The sequence below is a fragment of the Caretta caretta genome, chromosome 6 (assembly GCF_965140235.1).
Source record: "Caretta caretta isolate rCarCar2 chromosome 6, rCarCar1.hap1, whole genome shotgun sequence".
Classification (NCBI taxonomy): Eukaryota; Metazoa; Chordata; order Testudines; family Cheloniidae; genus Caretta; species Caretta caretta.
In genome coordinates, this window is record NC_134211.1 from 38,544,084 (window position 1) to 38,558,499 (window position 14,416).

The following is a 14,416-nucleotide window of genomic DNA, read 5'->3' on the forward strand; positions in this document are numbered from 1 at the left end:
ACATTATCAGTTGTTGAAGCCTATTTTATCTTTGTTTTGAAAAAAGTTAACTGTAAGGCATAAGGGCAAATTCTGCAGAGATCCCTCCTTAAATAATTGTGCTATGAAAGAAAAAAATGTATTCTATCTGTTTGAGACAGAAGTAGAAAGCAGCTTCCATTAAAGAGAAGAGTGGTATGCTCTATATTACTTCCTCTGAAAATATATTCTGTTTTAATCTTTAATCACTGCAAGAATTATAATACACTAAAGGCAGCTCAGCAAGAGATAGATTAGCCCTGGTTAAACAACTAAGATAGATAGTTTGGTAAAAATGTTTGATAGAAGATACATAAAATATGAACCCACTGTATAAGCTTATTCATCTTTCTCTGTGTATTCACAGTAGGCTGAGTTGACATCATTTGAACTGTTGAAAAATACAGGTTATATCATGCTGTCACTAAATAATGTCCCTCAGGATTTGTGAAATTGCTCAGATAAAATGGTCTTTATTTTAGTCTACTGGGAACTCCTCTCAGACTTTTACAGAGGGTAGTAAAGCACATGAATTCTGAAGACTCTTATTAGTAAATGGGGTGAAAACCTGGCTCAGTGATGCCAATGGCAAAATTCCCACTGGTTTCAATAGGGGCATAATTTTACAGTAGGAGTATTAGATGAACAATCTAAAGCTTACATACTATACTGTACTACTTAATAGGAGAACATTTAAAAATTATTATTAAGTCCAGACACTTTTCCCCCCCAGGTATTTTTAATTGCTTAATGCTTGTGAAAGGCATGCAATTAAACAGCTTAGGACCATGGGCTTTTAAGCTAAATAGCTATATAAACTGCTGTTTAGTCAAAGAACAGTTACAAATACAAGCAGTTGGACTGCAAGCTTCCTACATGCTGCCATAACAAGGTGCTTCAGTTGTGGAGGGACTGCCTCTAAGGGAGAAAAATGAGTTCATTAGCTTTTTGATGGTGTTTTTTGTGAAATGGATAGCTGTACCAAATATTGTACCAAGACCAGAGTTTTATTTTACATACACAATTGAAAGGTTGTCAAGAAGGTCATGACTGACCTGAACTTGGATAGTATCTAACCAGTAACCTAAATGCAAAAAGATACAAAATCAGGTACTAACTCCCTCACCCGCATCATATAGGCCTTGTCTGCACTGGGCCATGAACAGTGTGTGAAAACCAAGTCTGAACTTTATTTAAACACTATTCCTGCTAAACAAGTTTTAGACATGGATTGATGGCCAGCACTGACTGGACCAAACTGTTTTGAAACCACTTTCAAAAGTTAGTCCCAACCAGGCTCAAATATGATTTTTGTAATGGCTGCTTTTTAACAATGTGGTCCAGTCTACACTGTTCAGGCCAATCACAGAGGAAAATGACTTAGCTGGAAGTGTTCAGTTTAGTTCAGATTCTAATTTCACATCTAGCTCAAAGCCCAGCAAAAACATGACCCCAGGCTGCAATGTCTTTTTTCTCTAATCTTCAATTCCAGAACAATAATGTTTTCAAACAATCCCTGCCCATCACATTGCTTGCAGAGAGCGCAGGGGAGCACAACTGTGTTACTGTCATCAAATATTTCAAGAGTATTGTACTTGTTAATTAAGGTCTCAATCCTGTAATGAAGTCCATGCAGACAAAGTCCCGCACCCACACAGACTACTACTGGCTTGAAAATGGCTCAGCATCGGCATTCATCTGGCTGCCCAGAACTAGGGTGACCAGATAACAAGTGTGAAAAACTGGGACAGGCGGTGGGGGGTAATAGGCACATATATAAGAAAAAGCCCCCAAAATCGGGACTGTCCCTATAAAATCGGGACATCTGGTCACCCTACCCAGAACGCATTGCAGGATCTGGACTTAAGAGTGCTTATTTACCTACTATTTCTTTGCGTATTGGACACATACTTATTCAATTAAAAGAGAAAGGATGAGTGCAGAGAATCAATGGTCAGCTACTTTTGTTGTTTTGCATTAGCACAAAGCAAAAATACCATCATCACCTCTAAGAGCAGAAAAGTATATCTTCAGCATCCAACATAGTGCTATTTGTATGGATAAATTAACTCTAGGGCTGTCAAGCAATAAAAAAATTAATCGTGATTAATCATGCAATTAAAAAAATTAACTGTGCGATCAATTGCACTGTGAAACAATAAAAGAATATAATTTATTTAAATTTTTTTTATGTTTTCTACATTTTCAAATATATTTATTTCAATTACAACACAGAACACAAAGCGGACAGTGCTCACTTTATATTTATTCTTTATTACAAATATTTGCACTGTAAAACAACAAAAGAAATAGTGTTCATCAATTCACCTAATACAAGTACTGTGGTGCAATCTCTTCATCATGAAACTTGAACTTACGAATGTAGAATTATGTACAAAAAAAACCCACTTTCAAAAATAAAACAATGTAAAACTTTAGAGCCTACAAAGTCCAATCAGTCCTACTTCTTTTTCAGCCAATCGCTCACACAAACAAGTTTGTTTACATTTGCAGGAGATAATGCTGCCCAGTTCTTGTTCATAATGTCACCTGAAAGTGAGAAAAGACGGCTACCTTTTCCATAACTGGTGTTCTTCGAGATGTGTTGCTCACGTCTATTCCACAATAGGTGTGCATGCTAGCCACATGCACGGGTGCCGGAAGTTTCTTCCCTAGCAGTATCCGTAGGTAAACTGGAGGGTGTAACCCTGGGTGATGGTGTTGAGGACCCATCGGTCCAAGGTTAGCCGCGACCATTCTGGTAGGAAAGCACACAACCAGTTGGAGAAGGGAAGCTCTATTGAGGGTGGATCCCTGATGAGGACTGGTGGAGTGCCCCCGAGCGTCCTGTCAAAAACGCCTTTTCCCCACCTGCTTGCCCTTGGAGGACCCAGGCTGGGGGGCAGGCCGAGGCTGCCTCTGAGGGCGTCTCTTATAGTCCTGCTGCTTCTTATGGGCGGCCTCATACTTCGGGAGGGCAGCCTGGGTGGGAGTCTGCTGCAGCTTGAACTTAGGTTTTGCTGGAGCCGGGACATAGAGGCCCAGAGTCTGGGGGGTCATGCGGGAGTCTTTCATGCCATGCAGCCTTGTATCCGTTTCCTCTGCAAACAGAGCTTGCCCATCAAATGGGACATCCTGCATGGAAGACTGCGCCTCGCTGGACAGCCCAGAGAGCAGGAGCCACGACACCCATCTCATGGACACCGCGGAGGCCATTGATCGTGTGGTCGTGTCCGCAGCCCTTCCTCCTAGCGGCCGCTGGCCCTTCCTCCATTAGCGCCTTGAGCTCCTTCCTATCACGCTCCTGAAGGGATTCTTCAAACTTGGGCAGGGAGCCCCACAGATTGAATTCGTACTGGCCCAGGAGAGCCTGATGGTTTGCCACTTGTAACCGGAAGCTCGAAGATGAATAAACTTTCCTTCTGTCAAGGTTCCTTCCCCACTCTGAACTCTAGGGTACAGATGTGGGGACCTGCATGAAAGACCCCCTAAGCTTATTCTTACCAGCTTAAGTTAAAAGCTGCCACCACCAAAGTGTTACACAAAGAACAGGGGAAGTGCCCACTTGGAAACGTCTCCCCCTCCAAAATATCCCCCCAAGCACTACACCCCCTTTCCTGGGGAAGGCTTGATAAAAATCCTCACCAATTTGCACAGGTGAACACAGACCCAAACCCTTGGATCTTAAGAACAATGAAAAAAGCAATCAGGTTCTTAAAAGAAGAATTTTAATTAAAGAAAAAGTGAAAGAATCAATTCTGTAAAACCAGGATGGTAAATACCTTACAGGGTAATCAGATTCAACACATAGAGAATCCCTCTAGGCAAAACCTTAAGTTACAAAAAGACACAAAAACAGGAATATACATTCCATTCAGCACAACTTATTTTATCAGCCATTTAAACAAAACAGAATCTAACGGATATCTAACTAGATTGCTTACTAACTCTTTACAGGAGTTCTGACCTGCATTCCTGCTCTGGTCCTGGCAAAAGCATCCCACAGACAGAGAAGACCCTTTGTTTTTTCCCCCCTCCAGCTTTGAAGGTATCTTGTCTCCTCATTGGTCATTTCGGTCAGGTGCCAGCGAGGTTATCCTAGCTTCTTAACCCTTTACAGGTGAAAGGGTTTTTCCTCTGGCCAGGAGGGATTTAAGGGATTTCCCTTTACATTTATGACACCTTCTGAAAGAGTCCAGTCTCCAAGAATCTTTCTTTGTTCTTTGGGGTCAGGGCTGGCTGACCCTGACGTTCCCTGTGGTTGACCAACTCGACCACCAGGGAGTTGGGCACCGGGTGGGTATACAAGTACTCATGCCCCTTAGTGGGTACAAAGTACTTGTGTCCCACCTTTTTAGAGCTGGGGGCCAATGAGCATTTGAAATCTTAGCCACCCCTTCATGGACAGGCAAGGCCACCCTACCCAGTGCCGATGGGGACAACACGTTAAACAGAGAGTCTGAGGGCTCCTCCATCTCCTCTGCCTGGAGGTGGAGTCTTGCTGCCACCCTCTTTAAGAGTTCTTGGTGGGCCCTGAAGTCCTCCTGCGAGACGGAGTGGGGTGGGGCTGCAATCACCTCCTCCAGGCGGTGTGAAGAAGCCAGTGTGGTGCTCTGGGTGTCGGCCGGCACTGGAGGGTCCACCACCTGGTCAGACTCCGGGCATGGTGCCAAGGACGCGTGTCCCACTGCCTTTCTCAGGAGTCTGGAGAGGGAGGCCGACGGTGCCTCCGAAGCTCCGGCCACCGAGCGAGCTCCCACCAGGGGCTGCACTGGAGGCCACAGTGCCCACTGGTACCATTGGGCCGGCCACGATGCTCAGTGCCACTGCACCTGCTCTGGCACCATCTGTTGGGGTTGGCTGGCCTGGCCCATGGAAGGACGGCTATGAATGGAGACCAGGCTGCCGTAAGATCTGCTGCTGTCTCTGGACCAGGAGGAGCAGCAGTGCCGGGATCTAAGACGGCCACAGGACCACGATCTCTATGTGGAGGACCAGTACCAGTGGTAACAGCTGCTCTGCGAACGGCCTCCATGGGCAGACCCGCAACAGCAAAATGTCGGCGATTGACGCCCGGGCTGCGATGTCTTGGTGGAGACTTGGAGTGGGAGTCTGAGAGGGAATGGCATCGACAACCGTGCCGTGATCGACTGCGGTACCCTCTCCAAGACCAGGACCGATGGTGATGCTCGCTGCAGTCCTGCCGATATTCGCTCCTTGAGGATGAGCAGTGCTGCGAGTCCCGGCCGGCCGGAACCCAGCCGGACAGTCTGGTCCGTGTCAAGGGCGATCCACCTGGACTCTGCCCCGAGCGATCACTGGGCAGTGATTGGTGTCGGGAACATTCCCTTGACTGAGACCGGTACCGGGCCAGAAGCGACTGTGGAGATCCCAGCTTGCCTCTGGAGCACGGGGCCAACATCGGCGCTGTTCCAGGCACCAGCATGGACATAATGTCCTGGGCCGCCTGGAGAGCTTCAGGCATGGATGGCTTCTGGACATCCAGAGAGGCCTGTTCTGAAGGGGCCAGGCTAATCTGCTCAACATGAGTGGGAGGCCTGGGGCCCAGTGGGGATCGAGGACTGCCAGACATGGGCCTAGCCTCTGTCCCAGACTTCCCTCAGTGCCGCTGCAAAGAGGGAGTCTTCCTGGCCCTCTTGGCATGCCCCATGGATAGAGAGCAGTGCCGACTGGTCAATGGCACCAGAGGATCACCCCATACTGACGCTGCGGTGCCAGGTACCGGTTCGGAGCGGCATGCCGGGGTTGGGGTCAGCACTGACTCCATCAGGATGGCCTGGAGCCTAACGTTCCTTTCTCTTTTGGTCCAAGGCTTAAACGACTTGCAAATCTTGCACCTTTTGCTGATATGGGTTTCTCCCAAGCAGCGCAAACAGTCTACATGCAGATCACCTCCTGGCATAGAATGCCTACAAGAGCTGCATGACTTAAACCCCAGGGCGCGGGGTATGCCCCGGCCTGGCTCACTGACTAACTAAACAGCTAACTAACTACAGGTACTAACGCTGAACGAACAAACAGTTCTGGGGACGAGCTACAGCAAAGCTGGAGCAGAGCAGTTCTGACGCACCTTCACTGGTGGCAAGAAGGAACTGAGGGTGGGGGGAGCGCGCAGTTCCCCTTATACCCCCCCAGGCAGGCACCACTCCAGGGGTCATGGGAGGCGCTCCCCCATGGGTACTGCTAGGGGAAAAACTTCCGGCACCGGTGCACATGGGGAGCATGCACACTTATTGTGGAATACACATGAGCAATCACTCAAAGAAGAACAGGTGTTCTTATGGCACTGTTGTAACAAGTGTCGTGAGATATTTACGTGCCAGATGCGCTAAAGACTAATGCTTCAACCACCATTCCAGAAGACATGCATCCATGCTGATGACAGGTTCTGCTCAATAACAATCCAAAGAAGTGCAGTCCGACGCATGTTCATTTTCATCATCTGAGTCCAATGCCACCAGCTGAAGGTTAATTTTCTTTTTTGGTGGTTCAGGTTCTGCATCGGTTTCCACATCGGAGTGTTGCTCTTTTAAGACTTCTGAAAGCATGCTCCAGACCTCATCCCTCTCAAATTTTGGAAGGCGCTTCAGATTCTTAAACCTTGGGTCGAGTGCTATAGCTTCCTTTAGAAATCTCACATTGGTGCCTTCTTTATGTTTTGTCAAATCTGCAGTGAAAGTGTTCTTAAAATGAACAACATGTTCTGGGTCATCATCCGAGAGTATTATAACATGAAATACATGGCAGAATGTGGGTAGAACAGAGCAGGGGACATACAATTCTCCCCCAAGGAGTTCAGTCACAAATTTAATTAACGCATTGTTTTTTTTATGAGCGTCATCAGCATGGAAGCATGTCGTCTGGAATAGTGGCCGAAGCATGAAGGGGCATATGAATACTTAGTGTGTCTGGCATGTAAATACCTTGCAATGCCAGCTACAAAAGTGCTATGCAAATGCCTGTTCTTACTTTCTGGTGACATTGTAAATAAGTGGGCAGCATTATCTCCCGTAAATGTAAACAAACTTGTTTGTCTTAGCAGTTAGCTGAACGAGAAGTAGGACTAAGTGGATTGTAGGCTCTAAAGTTTTGCATTGTTTTGTTTTTGAGTGCAGTTATATAACCAAAAAAAAATCTACATTTGTAAGTTGCACTTTCACAATAAAGAGATTGCACTACACTACTTGTATGGGGTGAACTGAAAAATACTGTTTCTTTTATCATTTTTACAGTGCAAATATTTGTAATAAAAAATAATACACAGTGAGCAGTGTTATAATTGAAATCAATATATTTGAAAACATAGATAAACATCCAAAAATATTTAATAAATTTCCATTGGTATTCTATTGTTTAACAATGTGATTAAAACTGCGATTAATCATGATTATTTTTGTTATCGTGATTAATTTTTTTGAGTTAATCACGTGAGTTAAATGCAATAAATTGACAGCCCTAATTAACTCTAATCAAATGGGACCAGAAACTGAATGTTTATTCCACACTAACTTAACATTTGTCTATTAAGTGTCATTTGAATCATGAATGTAGCTTTTTCTATTGCACTTCTTTTCATTGCTGGGTGAGTGATAAAATGGGGATGAGATCTATAGATTTGAGCAAGCTGGTGTAATTTAGATAGGCAGTGAACTGCCAGAAAGCACTTTCACATTTGCTCTCTTTTGTCTTTCCCTGTGAATTCAAGAAGAGTGCTCAGAATCTGATTAACCACAACTCACCAAGTCACTATCAGTAAACCAACCAATGGAAGATCATATGGAAAACTACAAGTCCTTGAGGGCTACTTCATCTGCATCTATACAACATGGTTCAGCACATTCATTTCGTCTCTGAACATGTGGTTGAGGGGAGAGGATGTGAGATTACAGAACACTTAAAGAACATTTGGATTATATTTTAATCTTAATAGTCACTCAAAAGGGGGACTTTAATTATAATTAGTGCCTGAAAGGGAGGAAACCTGCAACAACCCACACCTAAAACAATACTTTTAGTTTGTTGTTTTTAACCAGTTGAACATGAATAAAAGAAAGTTATGGATAATTCCATCCCTCTTTCTGGATTAAAACAAATACTGACCAGTGCAAGTTTGTGGGGGCAGAAAGAAAGGTTACATATACTTACCTATCTGTAATTTTTCCTTCTCAGAAGTAGGCACCTGGTGCTTCATGACCCATTACAACTGGGTTCTTCCTTCTCATCTTCCAAGCATGGAAGCTCTCTTTTTTAAAAAACCCTTTCACTCTAGTTTCAAAGTGCAGCACCAGCAGATGGAGCTAACCCATCATCTCTGTACAAGAACTGTGAGAGTCTGGCCCCACCCCATAAACAGCTGATTCCTCCTGCATTTTTGGTCAAACTGAACTGTTCGCAAATCTTGGTCAAATCTGGTGTAACCCTTCTGCCCATCAGAGTTGGCAGCAACAAGGGCCGGGTTCAATATCTAGGGGATCCATTCCAATAACACAACGCAAACCGGCTCGAGCCCCCACCCAGTGACCTGGGACAAATATATACCACCCCCGCTGGGCGCCTCCAAGAGGCAATACTTCCCCTCTCGCAAGCACATAGTCTGAGTGTAGCAAAAAGCCTTTTAATAACAGAGAGAAACAATGTGGCATTATGTTGGGGAAACACCACCAACAGGATTCATAACACACCCCATGAGCAAAAAAACCCACCCCAAGCAAATTGGGGCATGCCCCTTTCCCTTTGGTTCTTGAGTCCAGCAATCCCAAATCACCCAAAGTCCCAAAAGTCCAGTGACCCAAAAGTCTCTGTCCCTGGTCAGGGCAGCCCCAGAGTTCGAAAGTTTCTCTGCGGAGCTTTACCTCCCAACCTGGGTGGAGATGGGATGGGGGTAAGAGGCACCTTACATGATCTGAAGCTGACCGCCCCACAGCTCCATAGGCCTTCGCTTCGCTTTGCTCCGCTCTGCCAGCCACCCCACGAACTCCTTTGCTCAGCTCCACTCCGCGGCCCACAAGCAGCTCCCACCGTCCCACAAACTGCTCCACCAGCTGGTCCACAAACTGCTCCACATCCCACAAGCAGCTCCCACCATCCTACGAACTGCTCCACCGGCCTGTTCACAAGGCACTCCAGCCGTCCCGCAAACTGCTCCACAATATATCTTCAGGCTCCACCACTACTTAACACAACACTCAGTGATTTCAGCTCTCAGTTCAGCTCTTTGGTGAATTCAGCTTGCAGTAGGGGAGCCTCAGTGCTGGTGCACCATTAGCCCAAAGTGAGCTCAGCAGCCTGTAACTAGACTCCTAATGGAATCAAAATTAGCTCTGATATTCCACAGTGGAGAGAGGAGGAAGTGCAATTAGCATGTAAAGCCCTCACCAAGGGGCCCACGCCACCAAGTATTAATACTTGTCCCCAGCCTCTCTCCAGTCACAGAGTTTTAAAACCCATGACCCTTGCCTAGCGAGTGCTACTTAGTTGAGGGTGAGTCCCTCCATCATAACAAAAGGCCAAGTACAGTTCCAAGCACAGTTCCCATAATCAGGGTAACAACAATTTATTCTTCCTGCCCCAATAACAGAGACACTGGGGATCCCACAGCAGCCAAAGTGACCATTTGGGCAGCTATGGCCTCATTCTAGGCGGGGTGGGTGTGCCTATGCAAATGAGATCGGCCCCTGTAGTTCTTTTCCACAACTTGCCACACCTCACCACCAGATGTCAGGGTGGAGCTCATCCTGACACTGCTTACACTGGCAAATAATTTCAGCTGAATAAAAATGAAGGAAGACAAATTCCAAAGAGTCAAAACACTTGATTTTGATATTTTCAAAATGAAACATTTTGACTTTTCATTTCAAAATGAAATTGTTATATTTTTAAAAACCCAACATGAATAAAAGGGTAAAAGCCACCACAAAATGAAACAACATGAGATTTTCATTTCACCAAGAAAAATAAAATCATTGTTGTCTTCAGGTCAACTCAAAGCTACAGGTTTTTCTTAGCATTTTTTTTTAGCTAGTTCAAGATGGCCTCTGCATATTGCCACTTGTGGACTTTCACTAGCAATACAACACTCAGGAAAGTGGGCGAAGTTCTACGAAGGATGTCCCCACTTAGGCGTTGGTCAGAGAGCAGACAGGCTGTGTCCAGAGCTCTCAATGCTCCCCCTGCTGAAACCCAGGCAGTATAACTCAAACACAGAGGTAACCAGAGCTGAAATGGATGGGGGAGACAGCAGAGGGAGTCGGTTGGGGTCAGGAGCCTGGAGGCGTGCAGCAGGAGACTAACTGGGAGTCATGGAGACAGACTGGATGAGGAATTTGCGGGGAGGGAGTAGAAAACTGAATTGGCAGAACATGGAGTTTGGGGACAAGGAGCCACTGGGAAAAGGGGGAAACGGACAAGGGACACAGATCAGATGAGAAGCCTGGGGATGGGGCACAGTCGTGGCTGGGCAAATAGCTTGTGCGGGGGAAGAAAGAAGACTGGCATGAGAGGAAGAGAAGGAAGGCTGGTAAACAGCAGGGGAAAACTGGGACTGGCTAGGGAAGGAGACTGTAACTGGGATGAAAAGTTGGGAGGAGGAGAAGAGAGGACTGGGACAAGGCACAAAGGATCAGTTTTGAAGGATGAGGGGGTGGAAACAGGGGCAGAAGGGTCTGTGCCTAGTGTCTCATTTTGCTCTAATGCTGGTCCACATGATTAGCACTGATAGAATGATAACCTACTACTTCTATTTTTCTCCATTAGCTCAAGTGGCAGGTGATCTAAAGGTTCCAACCCTGTTGTGTTCTATGTTGGTGTAAATATTATTCCACATGATGGAATTTATATTTTTTCAATTTGCTTTTGTAAAAAACTAGGAAGGAAACACACAAGGAAACCTATATTATATGAGCACTACGACTGCAAAAATCAAGCACTCATATGTTAGGAAAATGCCAGAATTAAGGTTCTCCATGTCACCTTAATTGGCTGGTGTATGATGAGCCAGCAAACAGCTCAGCTGATCTGGATGTGAGTGTAGGGATTTGCTCCCCACCATCCCAAGCTATAGCCGGTCTCTCTGGTAGAGAAGACAGGGGAGTACTACCATGTCTTCTCCTGCACTCCCGCCCCTCCCAACCTTGCTTGCTCACCTATGTGGATTCTCTTCTCAATTCTTATTCCTCCTATGAAAATATGTAGGCACTTTTTCTTAAGTCTCCTGATCTGTATGGAGTGTCATATTTACTAATTCAGCTGTGACAAATTAGAGCAAAGGCTATTAAACGTTATTTCCAGTCCCAATAGCTAGACTACGTCCAAGAGATTGTAAAGATGATTTGCTGGGTGAAGTCTGAAGCCTGTGCAACTTTTTTTTTAAGTGAGAAGAACTCAAAGTAAATAGAATAAAGTTCAAAATTTCAAAAAGGGTCATTTTAAAAATAATTCTTCAGCAAAGAGTGACTGAAAAAATTCAGTTTTCCTACAAACAGTTGAGTTTGATCATTAAAGTCCAACATAGAGGGATTTTAGCCCAGTTTTCTATAGAAACTGCAACACAACCTCAGCTATAGAGTCCTTGCTGAAGCCTCCGTAATATCAGTTCCTTCAATCAAGACTTTTTATATATCCTGATTTCGTATTTGCTGTTTATTCACTTGGAGTGCTGAAATACTGTAGGCATGAATTACGAGTAGGTTTTGAAAGTAGACAAATAGAGTTTATCTATTAAATAAACAACCAGTGCTGTCATTTTCCTGTACAACTGAGTTTCAGTGAGGAACAGAATCTAAAATTGGTTTGTTACTATGGCAACTAATGAGCCAATCAAACGTGGAGTCCCCAAATCAACCATGTGACTAGCAAGGGATTCATTCCAATTTTAAGATGCTGATTTTCAGGGGAGAAAATATGCTGCTCCTTTTCCTAACATGGACATTTGGGATGTCAGGCTACAATTGTGCTGAATAGCTTGAGCAGTCGAAGGCAAACATCTAAAAGAAAAACAGGCTCTTTGTTAATCTGGAAGGACAAATAGCTGACACATTATCCCTACGCTAATTACCTTGGATAAAGATAAAGTCCTGCAATAAAAACACCACTACAGATGACAGCAATGTCTGAAATCATAGCAAAGGGAAATACGACAAACATTACATGAAGAATATGATGGCTTATTGCTTTGCGTTTTTAATTGAAAAAATAATATGCCTGTAATATCAATAACCCAAACCTGGCATTTTAAAGCATGATCTTCCCCTCCTGAGGGGCTAAGTAGGAAGGAATCTTAGATATCCATGAAGAAAATCTTTCTTTTTCAACTGTTCTATCAGAAGGGGAAGATTTCCCCCCTAAAAAAAGAAAGCACTGTAGGGCGGGCCCACAAACTCTGCAGGATTGCAAGTGATGAGTGGGAGGCCCTGTTATCTCCCATGCCTGACCTATGACCCCCAACATCTTTCCTCTTTGGAACTGTGCTGTTGGGGTGGCATCAGGGAGCCCTATTAAAAGGGTATGTCCCCTACAGAGCTGGTGGGAGAATGATGTGTGTACCTCTGTCTGCCCACTCCCCACCGCCTCCTCCTGCAATGTGTGCATCCAGGAGACCCCTGGAGTACTCTCTGCAATGTCCAGGGAAGTAGGGGAGATCATCCTCTGAAGATTGCTGAAGCCCTCTTCCATTCCGGAAGGGTGTGATGTGAGCACTGGCAGAGTGGGGGATACAATCTGGCTCTTCATTAATAATTTATAATTTCTGATCAACAGAATTATTTTACATAGGGGGAAATCATGCCCCTGCTCCCCAAATACAGACTGCCGAAGACACAGTGGAAGTAGTTCAATACCAGCATGCAAGGGCCTGCATGCAATGTGGTTTCCCTGTGCCAAGAAAGTTGTTAGGGCAGTTACAGGCAGTAGATCCTCTGCTACATAGATCCACTAGCCAATGGCCTCTCAGTGGAGGGGGTAGGGGCATACAAGCAGCAATGGCTATTGCAACTTTAGCATGGCAGTAATAGTGGCTATAAATTAGTATATACTAGTTTATACTATAATTTTCACTAGTATAAATAGTATATATTAATATAATATATACTAATATAAATAGTGGCTATAAATCCATTGCTACTCTGCACCCTAATGGAAAAAGATTCAGCCCTAGACAGTTCCCTTGCATCAACTTAGCTAGCTGAGCTTGGTGTTGGAAGGACAGGAGAAAGGAGTGTCAAATACACAAGAGAATACAGCAGCTATTAGTTTTCCAGTACAGTTTGAAAAGCACAAAGTCATTGTTTGCTAATAATGGTTAAACTAAAATTCACCTAAATGGAGATTTTAAATAAAGGGCATGTATTGTCTTGTACAGTATCACAGGTTTCTTTTAGACAGCTATTATGCCTATTCTGCAGATGCACTAGAATTCTGATCAGTAGAGATTATGTTAAGTATTAGTCAAATGTTTAAGAAAGAACTTACCAATTTTCTTTGATGATTTAAAACCTAACATTCTAAAGAAAACCAAAATATAATACCCCCACCACAATATTTTTGACCAGATAAATGAACAATAAATGAAGTTGTGTTTGACTGAATGGTCTCTCATGTAGAAAAAAATCATAGCCTGGAAATACAATATTTACCTCTGGAAACCACTAACATTTTTGTACTATAAAACAAGCAATATTTGAAACATTAGGAAAATGATTAGGACATTAAGAAAAATTGATAGATTGTTGTCTAACACAGCTTGTTTTATATGGGCCGTAAAAGATTTTGGTTCTGCTCCTGCACATTACTCCTGGGGGAAATCCGTGCAACACTGCACATGCAGAATTCATGTCCCCTGTAGATTTTTTTTATTTCTCCTCAGAATATAGATTCTGCTAGAGAGGTTCTGCAATTACACCATTTGCCCACCAGAGGCTGCCTTGGCACCAGAAGAGAGGGAAGCCAGCCGGCAGAGAGAGAGAGGGAAGAGACTGTGTTCCTCACAGCGGGGGAAGATGAGGATCCATGGCACAGACAGAGTGGAGCACACGGGGCTGTTGGGGGGGGGGGGAGGGTGTCACAGACTGGAGTTCAGAAAGACTCGTGGGGGTACAGACTGTGGCATGGGCACAGGAGATAATGAGGTAACAGCATTGAGCCAGGATCTCAATGGGAAGGGGGCTGCAGGGCCACAAGGGAACGGGGGAAGGAGAGTGCAGAGATACATGGGGACAAGGGGTAGGGGTCTGCAGGGACACATGGGGACAAGGGCAGATGTGCCTCACTGAATGGGAGAAGCTAGGGGTCAGCCAGGGTCTGCATGGGAGAGGCTCCCCAACTCTCAAACAATCTTTCACCTGCCACCAAAAAAACCTGTTCCACACTTCTCCCACCCAACAAC

General features: G+C 44.8%; 1 protein-coding gene across 2 annotated transcripts in view; it reads right to left on the minus strand.

Annotated features, from left to right (window-relative positions):
- The window catches only part of KIAA1549L (KIAA1549 like), a 210,698-nt gene that overhangs the window by 44,277 nt on the left and 152,005 nt on the right, over window positions 1-14,416 (minus strand). The window lies entirely within an intron of this gene.